Consider the following 16852-nt stretch of genomic DNA (forward strand, 5'->3'; position numbering starts at 1 on the left):
TCTTCTCACTGTTAGCAATCCAGCTGTTCTCTCTTTAAATCTCAAGCCGAATTCGTAGGTTTTCAGGATGATTTGAAGGTTATTTAGGTAATTTGGTGGGGACTGGTGACTTGCGTACCCTACTCTTCCGCCATCTTGCCCCGCCTCTCTGTATATTGTTTTGTATTTTTTTCATTGCATTATTTTTCCATTTGATATATTTTATTTAACCTAGTATATTCAAATTATTATCATTTCAACATGATATAAAACAAAGTAAGGAGCTCTTTATATTTTCTCTAAGTCTACCAAATTGAGAATGGACTGTACTCTTACAGCACATCTGAGTTTAGATAAGTTGCATCCCAAGTGCTCAGCATCTGTAAGAGTCAAGGGTCTGCCCTGTTGGACAGCACAGATGTAACTAGTATAGTTTCTGTGGTCACCCAGGGGTTCCCAGTCCTCCAGATCACCCCAGAGCTGTGGTGGGATCCTCCCCTGATGGGTTCTCAGGTCTGCCTAGACGTGCAGCCAGAAGCAGCAGGTGGGACCCAGCTGAGCACATAACCTGGTACCCACAGTGGCCAGGCTCATCCACTACCCTCGCCACCCCCCCACAAACACAGAGCCAGGGACTGGCATCCTGCTACCCTCACCACTCTTGTATTTCATTATTGATATAGAAGAAACATTTATCCTTATGTTGGCAATTTAATGGTCTTCTAATATTCCGTGGAATTGCGTCCTGCTCTGAATTTTTTAAAATTTTATTTATTAGAAAGATAAAGCCAGAGCAAGTGGGAGGAAGAGGCAGATGGGGAAGGGAGAGGGAAAGAATCTCCTTACTGAGTGGAGAGCCTGCCCCTGTTCTCCATCTCACAACCCCATAATCATGACCTGAGCTGAGACCAAGAGCTGAGATGCTTAAACAGCTGAGCCACGCAAGTTCACCCCTGCTCTGAAACTTTTCCACATGCATTTTTTTGGGGGGGGGGTGTTGGGGCTATAAAGTTTAAATAGGCATCTTTATGCTTGAGTCTGTGTTCACACTTTAGATTCTTTTTTTTTATTTTATTTTTATTTATTTATGATAAGCACACAGTGAGAGAGAGAGAGAGGCAGAGACACAGGCAGAGGGAGAAGCAGGCTCCATGCACCAGGAGCCTGACGTGGGATTCGATCCCGGGTCTCCAGGATCGCGCCCTGGGCCAAAGGCAGGCGCTAAACCACTGCGCCACCCAGGGATCCCAACACTTTAGTTTCTTAAGATAGATTTCTAGTGGCAAGTTACTAAACAAGATATATATAAGCTTCTTGATACCTACTGCTAAAAGGTTTCATTTTTTTAATAATAAATTTTTTATTGGTGTTCAATTTGCCAACATACAGAATAACACCCAGTGCTCATCCCGTCAAGTGCCCCCCTCAGTGCCCGTCACCCCCACCCCCCCACCCTCCTCCCCTTCTACCACCCCTAGTTCGTTTCCCAGAGTTAGGAGCTAAAAGGTTTCAAAAGTTCCTCTCAATAGGAGACTTTTTCTTTTTGGTAATAATTATAACTTTACAAAATATTAAATATGATTTACTCAGATTCTAGCTCTTATACAAAATGTGAGCTAGAAGAAGGGAACCTGATTGTGACATAAACGTACAGTTTAACTGTATGTTTCCAACTCTATGACATTCCGGAAAAGGCAAAACCCTGTAGAGAACAAAAAGATCAGTGCTTGCTTTTTTCTCCTCTCCATTCTTTTCGGTTTCCTGTTAAATCCAGAATAATCTAATGTTTGGCAGAAGCTTCAACAAACTAGTACTTTTCTTATAGGATATGGACCACTTGGATCACTAATGAGATGAAGGAAGAAGAGCCCATTAGTGGAAAAAAGTCAGAGGATGAAGGAATTGAAAAGGAAAACTTAGCAATACTGGAGAAAATTTGGAAGACTCAAAGGCAAGACCATCTCAGTGTACCTATGTGCACATATCTAGAACCTGGACTTTGGGGATTGAGTAATTATTGGTAATAATTAATGTAAAACTGAGCAATTCATTAGGATAACAGTCTAAGCTGCCCCCTCCACCCTCTCCTTTGTTGTACATTCAGCTATGTTTTGTTTACCTGGTGGATTTTGTTGTTGTCATTGAAGTTCCTCATCTGTTGGTAGCTTTCTTCCATGCTCCTGTGCTTTTTACATGCTGGAAGTAGCCTGCTAATCACTGTATATTGCTCCTTTCCAGCCTATTTTTATGCTTACTCTTCTGTGAGATCTGTATATTTAAATTCAGTGTCTTCTGCAAAGTACAGTATAAATTCTTCCCCACCAAGGTACCATCTGATCTGTTGTGCTCTGTGCAGCCAAAAGTATTTTTTTCTTTGACTAAACATCTATTTTATGTGAAGTGGTACAGGGTGTGAAATGAACATTGAGTCTGTTAATAAACACAGCTGTGGATTCAGTTTCCTAAATGCTAAAATATGGATAATACATTCATTTTGGTTGATGGCTGAGAAGAATAAATGAGAAGGATGCATATAAAATGCCCAAAGTAGGGAAACATGTACAAGTCCAGTTATTTGCCTCAACACCTCCGACTCACATACTGCCTTCCACTAGAGCTATTTATCCAACCCATGACATCTGAGGACCTTTGCTTTAGAAACAGGTTCTCACAAACCAGGATTGAATCACTACGTAGCAAAATGCCAGATGTTGTAAGGAGATAGATTAGTTTCTCTCCTTCCATCTTACTGTATTAATTTAATCAGCAGATCTTTTTTTTTCTCTTTTTTAGAGAGTAATTTAGCTCTACTTATCTTACTTAAAAATTGTTCATAGCATTTAAATTAATGATTACTGTACCTTCTCTTGTGATTGCTTTCAGTTTGTATATTATATTCAAAATGACTACGAATTATTGAATGTTTCTGCAAGAGAGACACTAAGCCAGGGACTCTACCTTCCCATTTAACCTTTGTAGCCATTTTATTAAATATTGTTCCTATTTATATGTGTGAAACTAGGGTTGAAACCAGTTAAGTAATGTATTCAAGGTCACAAAGGTAGGAAGTAAAAGCATTGGGAATCTGAATGCCACCCATTTCCCAAAGTGTAGTGTGGAGATTAATATTTTAAATTTTACATGATCAGATCCTTTTTTAATTAAGGCATTCTAAAGGTTTTTGTTTTATGAGAAATAGTTGCATTCATATTCAGTTTTAGAATTAGATATTGGTACATTTTTGTTTTTAAAGAAATTCCAACATGGAAAAGAACTGAAACCAGTTGCATGCAAGTCCAACTTGCATTATTTTTCTCGGTTTCTTAATAGGTAAAGTGGGCATTCAGGATAGCATTCTTGCCTATAGTTTGACTAATGAAACTCTCTTTGAGTTGATAGTGTAAAATGGCAAGGGCCTTCTAGTCTTTTCAAAACTGATGGTAACACTACATACCTATAAGAATAGCCAAAACTAAAAAAGAATGACTCAAATCAGGAACAGTGAGAACACCAAAGACTGATGAGATGTGAAGCAATAGAAACTCTCTCATTGCTGATGGGAGTGTAAAGTGGTCCAGCCACTTTGAAGAAGTCTGGCAGATTCTTACAAAACTGAACATACTTTTTACCATGTATTCCAGCAGTTGCCCTCTTTGGTATTTACCAAAATGAGTTGGAAGACTTCTACCCAGACAAAAACCTGCATACAGATACTAATAACAGCTTTATTCATAATAGGGAGGACTTGAAAGGAGCCAGAGTATCTATCAGTAGGCGGATGGATGAAATGTGGTCTATTCCAACAATATGGAATGTTATACCCTGCTATAAAGAGAAATGAGCTGTCAGACCATGAAAAGACGTGGAGGCACTTTACGTCCGTATTACTAATTGAAAGAACCAATCTGATGAAAAGACAACAGTTTAACTGTATGTTTCCAACTCTATGACATTCCGGAAAAGGCAAAACTCTGTAGAGAACAAAAAGATCAGTGCTTGCTGGAAGTGGGGTGGTGGGATAAACAGACAGAGCAAAGAGGATGTTTAGGGTAATGAAAATACTCTGTATGCTACTCTAATGATGCATATGTGTCGTTATGCATTGTCCAAACCCATAGAGTGTACAGAACCAAAGGTGAGCTTTAAGGTTAGTAGTGGACTTCACTAGGAATGATGTGTCACTGTAGACTCTTCAATTTAAGCAATGTGCCATCTGGTGAGGGATCTTGATCAAGAAGGGGACCATGTGTGGTGGGAGCAGTTATATGGGAAGTCTCTGTACTTTGTCTCAATGTTTCTGTGAACCTAAAAGCGCTCTAAAAATAAAATCCTAATGAGAAAAAAATATTTTAAAAAATCAGTGGAGTTTGAAAAGTGTTAATATTAATTTCATTTATAAATTTATTTATTGGTATTCATTTTTGCCAACATATAGAATAACACCCAGTGCTCATCTCGTCAAGTGCCCACCTCAGTGCCCATTGCCCAATCACCCCCAACCCCTGCCCTCTTCCCCTTCCACCACCCCTAGTTCATTTCCCAGAGTTGGGAGTCTTTCATGTTCTGTCTCCCTTTATGATATTTCCCACTCATTTTTCTCCTTTCCCCTTTATTCCATTTCACTATTTTTTATAGCCTCCAAATGAATGAGACCATATAATGTGTGTCCTTCTCCGATTGACTTATTTCACTCAGCAAAATACCCTCCAGTTCCATCCACATCGAAGCAAATGGTGGGTATTTGTCGTTTCTAATGGCTGAGTAATATTCCATTGTAAACAGAGACCACAACTTCTTTATCCATTCATCTTTCGATGGACACCAAGCCTCCTTCCACAGTTTGCTTATTGTGGACATTACTGCTAGAAACATCAGGGCGCAGGTGTCCCAGCTTTTCATTGCATCTGTATCTCTGGGGTAAATCCCCAGCAGTGCAACTGCTGGGTCGGAGGGCAGATCTATTTTTAACTCTTTGAGGAACCTCCACACAGTTTTCCAGAGTGGCTGCACCAGTTCACATTGCCACCAACAGTGCAAGGGGGTTCCCTTCTCTCCACATCCTCTCCAACATTTGTGGTATCGTGCCTTGTTAATGTTCCCCATTCTCACTGGTGTGAGGTAGTATCTCATTGCGGTTTTGATTTGTATTTCCCTGACGGCAAGTGATACGGAGCATTTCTCATGTGCCTGTTGGCCATGTCTAGGTCTTTCTCTGTGAGATTTCTGTTCATGTCTTTTGCCCATTTCATGGTTGGATTGTTTGTTTCTTTGGTATTGAGTTTAATATGTTCTTTATAGATCTTGGAGACTACCCCTTTATCTGATACGTCATTTGCAAATATCTTCTCCCATTCTGTAGGTTGTCTTTTAGTTTTGTTGACTGTATCCTTTGCTGTGTAAAAGTTTCTTATCTTGATGAAGTCCCAATAGTTCATTTTTGCTTTTGTTTCTTTTGCCTTCGTGGATGTATCTTGCAAGAAGTTACTGTGGCCGAGTTCCATGTTGCCTGTGTTCTCCTCTAGGATTTTGATGGAATCTTGTCTCACACTTAGAGCTTTCATCCATTTTATCTTTGTGTATAGTGCAAGAGAGTGGTCTAGTTTCATTCTTCTGCATGTGGATGTCCAATTTTCCCAGCACCATTTATTGAAGAGACTTTTTCCTAGTGGATAGTCTTGCCTCCTTTGCCAAATATTAGTTGACCATAAAGTTCAGGGTCCACTTCTGGATTCTCTATTCTGTTCCATTGATCTATGTGTCTGTTCTTGTGCCAGTACCACACTGTCTTGATGACCACAGCTTTGTAGTACAACGTGAAATCTGGCATTGTGATGCCCCCAGCTATGGTTTTCTTTTGGAATATTCCCCTGGCTATTCGGGGTCTTTTCTGATTCCACACAAATCTTAAAATAATTTGTTCCAACTCTCTGAAGAAAGTCCATGGTATTTTGATAGGGATTGCATTAAATGTGTAAATTGCCCTGGGTAGCATTGACATTTTCACAATATTAATTCTTCCAATCCATGAGCATGGAACATTTTCCATCTCTTTATGTCTTTCTCAATTCCTTTTAGAAGTGTTCTGTAGTTTTTAGGGTATAGATTCCTTTACCTCTTTGGTTAGGTTTATTCCTAGGTATCATATGTTTTTGGGTGCCATTGTAAATGAGATTGACTCCTTAATTTCTCTTTCGTCAGTCTCATTGTTAGTTAATAGAAATGCTACTGACTTCTGGGCATTGATGTTGTATGCTCCCACACTGCCAAATTGCTGCATAAGTTCTAGCAATCTTGGGGTGGAGTCTTTTGGGTTTTCTATGTAGAGTATCCATCGGAAAGAGGGAGAGTTTGATTTCTTCTTTGCCAATTTGAATGCTGTTTATTTATTTTGTTGTCTGATTGCTGAGGTTAGGACTTCTAGTACTATGTTGAATAGCAGTGGTGAGAGTGGAGATCCCTGTCTTGTTCCTGATCTTAGGGGAAAGGCTCCCAGTGCCTTCCCCATTGAGAATTATATTAGCCGTGGGATTTTCATAGATGGCTTTTAAGATGTTGAGGAATGTTCCATCTATGCCTACACTCTGAAGAGTTTTGATCAGGAATGGATGCTGTATTTTGTCAAATGCTTTCTCTTCATCTAATGAACCATGATCATATGGTTCTTGGTTTTTCTGTTGCTGATATGATGAATCACATTGATTTTTAAATGAGTTTTGAACCAGCCTTGCATCCTAGGGATAAATCCTACTTGGTCATGGTGAATAATCTTCTTAATGTATTGTTGGATCCTACTGGCTAGTGTCTTGTTGAGAATTTTTGCATCCATGTTCATCAGGGATATTGGTCTATAATTCTTTTTGGTGGGGTCTTTGTCTGGTTTTTGTATTAAGGTGATGCTGGCCTCATTGAACGAGTTTGGAAGTATTCCATCTCTTTCTGTCTTTCTGAACAGCTTTAGTAGAATAGGTATGTTTTTTTTCTTTAAACGTTTGATAGAATTCCCCAGGGAAGCCATCTGGCCCTGGACTTTTGTGTCTTGGGAGGTTTTTCCCTTTGGAGGTTTTCTATTTCTTCCAGTTCCAGTTTTGGTAGTTTGTGGTTTTCCAGATATGCATCCATTTCTTCTAGATTGCCTAATTTATTGGCTTATAGCTGTTCATAATATGTTTTGTAAAATCGTTTGTATTTCATTGGTGTTGGTAGTGATCTCTCTCATTCATGATTTTATTAATTTGAGTCTTCTCTCTCTTCTTTCTAATAAGGCTGGATAATGGTCCATCTGTCTTATTAATTCTTTCAAAGAACCAACTCCTGGTTTTGTTGATCTGTTCCACAGTTCTTCTGGTCTCGATTTCATTGAGTTCTGCTCGAATGTTTATTACCTCTTCTTCTGCTGGGTGTAGGATCTATTTGCTGTTTTTTCTCTAGCTCCTTTATGTGTAAGGTTAGCTTTTGTATTTGAGTTCTTTCCAGTTTTGGAGGTATACTTGTATTGCGATGTATTTTCCCCTCAGGTGTGCTTTTCCTGTATCCCAAAGATTTTGAATGGTTGTATCTTCATTCTCATTAGTTTCCATGAATCTTTTAATTCTTCCTTATGTTTTTGGTTGACCCTCTCATCTTTTAGGAGGATGGTCCTTAACCTCCACGTTTTTGAAATCCTTCCAAACGTCTTCTTGTGATTTAATTCTAATTTCAAAGTATTACAGTCTGAAAATATGCAGGGGACTATCCCAATCTTTTTGTATCAGTTCATACCTGATTTGTGACCCAGTATTTGGTCTATTCTGGAGAAAATTCCATGTGCACTTGAGAAGAATGTGTATTCAGTTGCATTTGGACGTAAAGTTCTGTAAATATCTGTGAAATCCATCTGGTCCAGTGTATCATTTAAAGCTCTTGTTTCTTTGGAGATGTTGTGCTTAGAAGACCTATTGAGTATAGACAGTGCTAGATTGGTCAGAAGCCAGTCACGAAGCACCTCGGGGTTACACAGGGATACTTATACCACAGGTCAGGATCCTGCGAGCCGTTGTAAAGGCTGGAGCTGAGGCCAAAACGAGGCAACCAGGTCTCATTCTAAATATAACAGGAAATAATTGGCCAGTTTTACTACAGAAGTTGACAATGTGTGCCTCTTGGAGCATTTCCAATCCCATCGTGGTGCCCGCATTGAAATGAGGACAGAGGGAATGTGCTATTGTGATATTACATTGCTGGAACCTAGGCCACTATCAAGTGGTACTCCATGGCTCATTACCTCCTTCTGGTCAATCTTTCATCCTTATATTTGTGCCTCAGATACACAGGATACCAGCTCACACGCATTATAAATATCATCTATAGATACCTGGTGATGTGCCTAGGAAGTAGATTCTAGTCTGATCCCCACAGGGCAGGTTGGGAAACTGTGGACTATTTTATAGACCCAGTGGGTTAGGTAGGACACAGCACCGGGAAGACAGAGAAATAAAGGTCTGAATTCAGCTCCGTGTCCTCAAAGGTAGACCTTACTTGCATGTTCAGAGGGTTGTGTTTATGGCATTTTTTGGCTCATCATGAACAGTTAAGATGACATGGGGTAAGCATGCATCTGCCAAGAAGGGGCTCTGGATAGGTCTGACTGAAGGAATGGTCCCAGGTCCTGAAATCTTGAAAAAGTGACTTCACTTCCTTGAGGACAGGCCCACAACTGATTTGGAACTCTGGTAACCAGGAACCTGCATTCTAGAACTTCCTGCTTTCCAGCTCACTTAACTGGAGACAGTCAAGATAACAAGATGTTCTGTTACTCTTGTCCTACTTTCAGGTGCTCTGAGTCCAGAGTGAAAGATTTTCATGTCGCTGTCTACGTTCACTTCGGCCCTCTTCTCCAGTGCTCCTGGCTATGTGGCGGGAGACATCAACAGGTACCACAAGGCAACCTGGGGCAGCCCACTGGTGAGGAGACCACACTGTGATCTCAGCTGAGCAGCATCACACCTCTTACACCTCACTGTGTGTGTCTGTGTGTTTATGTGTGTCTGGGTCTGTGTATGTGTGAGTGCGTGTGCAGAGGGGACCGAGGAGAGGAACATGCCCTTCCTGGGCACAGACCAGCTTCCAGGAGTTGGAAGCCTGATACATCTTTTGTGTTCAGACCCCAGATCATAGCAGGCAAGATGAGAAGGTGAGTTCTGGACACCAAGCTCAACTTCCAATGTTAGTCATGAGCCCAAGAGCCTCTTTCACTTGGCTTCCTCCTTGCCAGATGTCTCCACAGCTGCCCCTCTGGCCTGAACAGGAGAACACAATTTCTAATGGGGGTGTTCCCTTGGGGGTGATGTTGAGGGAGGGGAGTACCCTAATGTCTCTTGGCCTTGTATATACGGGGCACTGTATTTGCAGAGCTGCACCAAGGAGATCTTGGAGGAGATGGTCTGTGGCTTCAACTATTCCCACTCCCTAGACAATTAGGTGCACCAGACAAACAAGGATCAGTGCTGTTCTGAGGTGAGAAAGGGAAGAGGGCTCACCACAGAAATATGGCCCCCCCCACAAACATGGAGAGAAAACTGGGGCCCTCTCATAGTGTTTCCACATGAGTGTCCCACAGGCCCAACTGCAAAGACATCTGAACCTCCACGCCTATCCTCCAGCTACATATGATGTGGGAAGACACTCTTCACCTGTATTGGAATGGTGTAGAATAGATTTCGTGTTTTTGAGGAGTTGGTGGGGGGGGGGTGTTGTTTTTTCACAAAGCCATGAGTATCTTTGCGTTTTACTTCTGTTTTTATTATTTCATGTACTCCTCCCAGCTATCCGGTGTAGAAGCCAGCTCCGCTGTCCCTGCAGACCTTCTCCGAGCCCTTCCAAATCATCACATTAAATAGGGTGATTTAACACAAAAGGAAGGGTGTGATGAAGCTATTGCATATGTTTTCATATAGAATGTTTATATAGTCTCTCTCTATAGATTCTATATGTTTCTCTATAACATGTCATCTCTCAGAACACATCAAATCATTGTAGGCCCAACAGATCATGAGCTGTATCCCTATAGATCTTTGTAGTAGCCCGTAAATGAGGCCGTCTGCCACAGGGATTCAGACTTTTGAGGCCCTTGGCACTTGACCGTATGCCATTCTCTTGCTATTTCTGCAGTGCTGCAAGGAACACCTTATGTGTCCCCACAGACTGTTTTGGTTGCTAGATCTGCCATAACCTGGAACCCCAGATTAGGGGGAAGGCCTCTGATGCCTCCTGGCACAGTAGCTGGCTCTTTTTGTAATTATCCACCCAGGAAATCTTGGATGAGTTGCTCCAAGAGTTCAACTCCTCCATCTCCTCTGACAAGCACAGGGGCATCAGGCCACCAACTACATCCATTGAAGGTCTGCGGTGAGTACAGGTCCACATCCATGGTCAAACTCAAGACACAGAGATGAACAGGGAAATACCAGAACACAGACTAGAAACAACTGATGCCCTTGGGCCCTGCCGGAGAAGGTAGTTTTCCCCTGACCCTTCTTCCCTATGTCAGGAACAGACCAAGCCACATCAGCTTAAGGGAAACCCCATGCAGCTCACGCTCTGGTCTCTTCTCAGCTGCAATGTATGTGATCTTGAGCAGCATTTGAGGGTCTAGCCCTCTGTGTTCTGTGTGAGGCCATAACTGAAGACTCAATGGCATACTGGTCTTCATAAAACTATTAGTTGAGAGGACTGCTGTTGTTGCTCAGCTAACAGAATGTGTTGAAGTTACTAATGGTTTACCATGTCTTCCCTAAAACCAATGATACTTTGAAGCCTCAAACCTTTTTCTGTGTGGGCACTCAAGTCCCTTATCTTGTAAAACTTCCCGAGGGGATGGGAATCTCTGGTCTGCGAGGCAGACCCTGATCTTCGCAGTGGTTCTTGGTCTGGAAGCTGACTACAGTGCTCCTCCTTGTGTCTCTGGTGTGAAAAGGAATCAACCCTATTCCTAGGTGAGGCCAGGACCATGCTGACGCTCAAAGAAGGGAGAATGGATAATTTTGTACATTCCTTGGTACCATCCTTCCAGGATAGAAGCCTCGCAAACAACCCAGTCATTTCCTGTATCTACGAGGTGTTCACCACAGCCCAACAGGTCCTGGGCCAGCAATTCCCCAGGTGAGTGATCACCCCATATGCAGCACGGGGGGGGGGGGGAGGGAGGAGGCTCGCCTCTACTACCAGTATGTTTTGGGAATGTCACTGCACCTCTCTGAATTTCCTTTTGCTCCTCTGAAAAGTGCTGTGGTAAGAGGATGAACCTCATCGGGCTACTGTGGAAATCCTGAGAGAAAACATGGCATAGACTTATCTGGTGCCTGGCTCTGTAGAAAGGGCTGCTGGGCATCTCCATGTGTAGCAGTTTTCTCTCCACAGCGAAGAAGGTCTCCACATCAACCCTCATGGGCCTGTGGCACTTCTGGTTTTACAGAAGCACATGCAAAGCAGGCAGTTTTCCTGTATGTAAAGGACTTCTGAGATTCCATCTAACTGGTCCTGATACTCTGTCCACATAAGTAAGAGGTCCTGATACTCTGTCCTCATAAGAGTAGAGGTCACTGGGGGAAGGCAGAGCAGCTCAAGTTCCACTCAGTATACGGAAAGTGCTGGTCGGGATTCCTTCATCCAATAATACATATTAAGCACCTAGTATTGCAGACACATTTCTATTCACTGAGATAATTGAAGGAATAAAGAAGGTAGTGTCTCGGTCCCAAGACTAATCAGAGTGTCAGACTATCACTCTGCATGTTGTAGGCACACAGGTCCATAGTTTTTTAGATGTGACATCTTCATGGCTGCCTCAAGGAATGAATGGATCACCCATATCTGGACCATAATCATGGACAATAAGATCAAGTAAGGGCACTGAGTGGCTCAATCAGGTAGGCCTCTGCCATCAGGTCAGGTCGTTATCCCAGGATCCTGTGTTTGAGCCCTCCATTGGGCTCCCTGCTCAGTGGGGAGCCTGCTCACCATGCTTATTCGCTCACTCGCTCGCTCTAATAAATATCCTTAAACATTTTTGGGAAAGATCAAGTAAAACTTTGGTTGATCTTTGGATCCAGAAGGAGAACCTTAATTTATCCACAGAGCACGTTGGGAGACTAAGGGTTTGTGGCTGGGGAGTGCCTCTCAGAGCCATGGATCTCATAGGTCTCTTGATTTCCATTGGGAGGGTTTCATTTTTGGGGCTTCCTGTGAAGAGGGAAATGAGTCAAAGGGAACTGTAGATAGGGTCCCAAGCCCTCTGGGAAGCAGAGCACAGTCTGGGCTGATTCGGTGCCTCAAACATCCATCCCTTCAACTGTCCCATCTTGTTCTTCCTGCACCTCTCTATACCACCTCTTCTGACCTCCACAATTGGGGCCAAGAACAGAGCTTTGGTGAGCAGACCACTCACCAATCTGCCACAAACCTAAGCCCTGATGCTGCTGTGCGTGAAGGATGGAGTAGACGAGGCCCTTGGCCATTGAGAAAACAGGCTAAGTAGAAAAACCAGACTCATACAGGTTTTCTGGACAACCGGATTGTCCACTGCAAGGACAGTGACAGAGGGGTTGGAAGTCATGCTGGGGACATTCTCTGGGACCCACACAGAAAGAATGGTGCTGTCGAAGTACCATGTGGCATGAAAGGCCATGCTCAGATGCTGCTCTACATATGACTCTCCCCAGCACCCTCTCTCCCATCTTGGGTACCTGGCCTGACCAGAAACCGCAGGACACCTGGCAGTCCCTGCACTGTGCCTGTTTCAAAGTAAAGGGGGCCTGGGTGCAGGCAAATTTGCATGACTGGGACCTGAATTGCCATGCCCCCATTACCGTGATGCCACGGGAACTTCTGCAGCTTACTGAGGCAGACACAGAGTCAGAGAGTAAGGGGGATTGCAAGCTGGGAAGACTATCTGCGATGCAGCTCAGGGACTGGGGGTTTCTCTATTGGCCATGGAATCTGCCCTGTTTTTGGAAGGGCATGGGGCAAGTCAGTCTTGTGGACAAACATTTCTCTTTATCCTGTCCCAGTGCCAGATCCACGGCTCCTTCCAGCATCTCCTCCATCAGCTGTTCCAGATCTGGAACAAGAGCTCATGTCTTCTTCTGCATGTGTACCAGGTCATGAGCTGCAGTCAGTTTGACCACCAGCTTTCCTGGGAATTGTAACTCCTTCCTTAAACATAGAGACAGAGCCACCTCCAGCCCGAGAGGTGATCTGCCACTGGTGCATAACCCCTGAGCACCAGCGGCATGAGGAGGAGCCCGGTCTCATGGACTTCCCTCCCAAGCTGGTGGCAGAGCAATTGACATCTGCAGATGTGGTGAGCAGCTGGGCTCCCAGGACGGGCCGGGGCAGGCTTTCTTTCTGCTGTCATCTGCCCCAGATCAGCCCTTCCCTGATGTGGGCTTGTATGGTCAGGGTCCAAATCTCAGCTCCATCACTTACGAACCACATCAACATGTCCAGTTCCTCAAACCCTTGCTTTCACTGTCCAGCTGCAGACTTTGGAGATAGACCCTGGCAAGGACTGATGCAGAGTTCCTGTGTCAATTAAATGAGCCAGAACTGATAGGCGAATGGGCAGGCCCTGGTCCTTGGGTGGGGGAGGGCAACTCACTGTGTGCGACCAAGCCCACAGCTCACCCACACATCTGCCTTGGAGGCCGAGCACCCTACATTTATTAGGCATCTAATGTGTGAAGTACAGGGCAGGGAGACAAACCTGTGGTTGTACCTCTCTCTGTGAGAATGTGCTGCTGAAAGGGGAATAGGACCAGATGCATGAACACTGGGAGGTGAAGATGCCCCTCTGAGGAGCCCCCTTGAACTGCCACCTGTAACTTGAAGTTAGTGGGGATGATCAGGGTACAAATGCCTTCCTTCCTCCGCCCCCATCCCGCCCCCCACCCAGCAGTATCTGCTCCTCGTTCATCCTGTACTGGGCTCCCTCAGGGAAGAGGAATGGAGTGCAATCCAGGGACTCTAACTGAGTTCAGGCCACTTTCTATGCTTGCTGAGCCCCAGCTCTGACATGGGACTCCTACATAGGACATGAATCTTGCATGTGAAATGGCTGTGTGAGCGAGTGTCCCCCTATTCTCTAGGATCTGTTCAAGAAGGTGCTGCCCCAACAGTGCCTGGGCTCCATTTGGTCCAAGCGAAATGACCTGGAAATGAGCACCTGGCATGCACAGTCCGTGCCACCATCACCCAGTTCAACGACGTGGCCAACTGCGTCATCACCACCTTCCTTGGCAACCCACGCATGACTGCCCGGGACAGGCCATGGTGGTGGAACACTGGATCAAGGTGGCCAAGGTAAGCCTACAGGAGGCCCAGCTGACTTGCTCTCCTGAGCTTCGGGAACTGCTCTTCCCTTGATCAGTTCTCAAGGTTGAAGTCTGGTCTGAGTTGTTCTTTCCAGGGGCATGCTGACCTTTCCTTGCATGGCCCAATGTTGGGATGCTCAGTTCCTACATGACTCTTTCCTTGGAGTGAAGGAAAATGCCCCCTCTCCCCAGCAGTGCTCCTCGCTGGGTCTTCCACATGCCCTTCTGTAGGTGCCTAGACATCTGTCTCATCCAGGAGAGGAGACTGACACTGAAGAATAGTGCAGCTCTCCAGCAAACTGGGCTCCTGATATCCATCTGACAGCTCATTCTCTTCCGTCCCCAGGCCTGTCAAATCTTGCGTAACTACTCTTCCACGCATGCTATCATTTCTGCTCTGCAGAGTGCCTCAATTCACCGCCTGAAGAACACATGGACCAAAGTTTCCAGGTGAGGGGTCCTCTCTCCAAAAGGACCATGAAGGATGAGGAATGTTCCATATGCCTGTCCTTTTCGCCCCTTCAGTCACCCTGGACTTCCTAGGAGGCAGCAAACCATGAAACAGGACATGGGCGGGCAGGGGGCAAGTTATTTTCTCATCCTTCCTGGGGAATAGGCCACCATGCCTCCAAATGTCCCCATTTGGGGAGACTGGGCTGAGCTGAATTAAAAGTTTTTGGATATGAACATTACAGCAACTAGAGTCTCTTCCCAATTGAAACCAAAACTGACCAAAGGAGAGCTGTTCAATTAATACAGGACTGGATGCACTGGATGACCCATAAGAGAGCTCCCTCCTGTGTCCTCCAATGACCTGAGTGCTCAGAGGAACCAAAGAAAACCCTGATCCAGCAGTCTGACTCCTTGGAGGTCTCAGATCATAGGGACTTGCACTCAACCCTACCATAGTATTCCAACACCCATCTGCCTTCTTTCTCTCTATTCAGGAATAACATTTGAACATTTAAAAAAATGTGCACCAAAAACAATCCACAGAGCAGGAACCTGCTTATCAAGGTAGCATGGAAGGTGTTGGTATAGAAAGAGAATAGGTGTGGGAGCAACAGTATCCTTCGTGAATGAATTAGGGACTGGCCAGGAGCATACCTTCAGGGAGTGAAGCCTTTGGCATGAATGTGGATGCAGCCTGGGGTGAAAATCCACAAGGGGTGGAAAAGCAGTTGCTGCTCAACCAGAATCCCTAGGCTGGACACACGAGCTCCCTGTCACCAGCTGGTCCAGATGGGGGCCTCTACCAAACTTGAGAGCCCAGAGGACATGCCTCTGCTCAGTGAGGGGTTTGGATGGGATGAGGGCCACAACAATGATGATAGGAATAAGACACTGGGTCCTCAGGAGACCAAGGGAGGTAGCTGGAATTCTCATCTTTCCCAGTGAGGAACCAGGCTCAGGGAGGCCAGACTGCAAGCTCAAAGTCACACAGGGAGTGAAAGTTGGAGCTAAGATTGTTCTAGAATCACTCATGGCAGGCTTAAGGATAACGTAGGATGCTACCCTCTGCCTTGGGTCAGATGTCCAGGGTCTGAGTCAAAGATGGTGGGGAGAAGCGGCCTGAGGTGATTATAATCTTAAGGAACTTGTCCTTAGCCCTGCAGGAATGGCCATCTAAACTTGGAACCCTGGGGATAAATGTTCAGAGAGCATGGAAGAGGGAGCGGCAGAAGAAGCTGAGCGTGCCCCAGATACATGGCCTCGAACCCAGAGGAGAGGGGGGCTCTTCGCTGAAAGCTGGAACCCCCCAAATCAAGACAGGTGGGGCCTTCCAACTCCAGCTCTGCCTCCTGTTGCCACAGCTTCTAAAACCCTTCTTTCGAAGTGACCTGGAAGAGGGTCTATAAACCTGGATACAAATGTGTTTGTCGGTGGGCAGGGGCCCAGGGCCACATATACAATGATTTTCTAAAGCACGCCCTTGACATGATTAGGAGGACTCTGATGTTCTTGGAGGGTGAGGGAAGGGTCCTTGTCTGCACCATGTAGAAGCTGGGGTGGGCCAGGAGGCTGAAATGTTTCCCAGGGAGGATCCCTGTGGACACGAGAGAGCAGGGACTCACTCCACCCCCAACCCCCTGACACAGGGTGTCGTCCCCTTCCTTGGCACCTTCCTCACTGACCTGCTCATGCTGGATGCTGCAATGGAGAAGTGCCTGGAGGAGCGTGAGCCTGAGGGCCGGGAAAGAGGGGCAGTGCCTGGAGGAGCGTGAGCCTGAGGGCCGGGAAAGAGGGGCTGGAATCCTGATGTGTGGGAGCACAGAACCCCTGAACTGAGCCCTGAGCTTTCAGTCCTTGGCAAAATTTCCCCTCGTGACAGCCTCCCTGCTGCCCCTGTGAGCTAGAGTTACTTGCCCATGTCTGTGATGAGTAAAGGGAGGCTGCACTTAGTTCACTGGCCCTGAGATCAAATCTGCTGCCTGAATGCAAAGCATCACGAGATTAAGTCTGGGTTGACTTCAGCCTGTCCCTTTGAGATTGCCTGTGGGGGCAGAATAAAGTCAGGATCTCCAACT

The 16852-nt window shown here is 45.2% G+C and overlaps 1 long non-coding RNA gene across 2 annotated transcripts; it reads left to right on the top strand.

Annotated features, from left to right (window-relative positions):
* The first annotated feature begins 8728 nt into the window (after nucleotides 1–8728).
* LOC119864012 lies at nucleotides 8729–16547 on the top strand. 2 transcript variants are annotated; one of them, XR_005372811.1, is made up of 6 exons: nucleotides 8729–11115; nucleotides 13023–13315; nucleotides 14100–14313; nucleotides 14671–14774; nucleotides 15933–16097; nucleotides 16424–16547. It is a non-coding gene; the product is annotated as an uncharacterized LOC119864012 (long non-coding RNA). The 2 variants fall into 2 exon arrangements; XR_005372810.1 differs by having other exon boundaries at nucleotides 15933–16526.
* The last annotated feature ends 305 nt before the right edge of the window (nucleotides 16548–16852 follow it).

The sequence above is a fragment of the Canis lupus genome, chromosome 17, assembly GCF_011100685.1.
Source record: "Canis lupus familiaris isolate Mischka breed German Shepherd chromosome 17, alternate assembly UU_Cfam_GSD_1.0, whole genome shotgun sequence".
In the NCBI taxonomy this organism is placed as follows: Eukaryota; Metazoa; Chordata; class Mammalia; order Carnivora; family Canidae; genus Canis; species Canis lupus.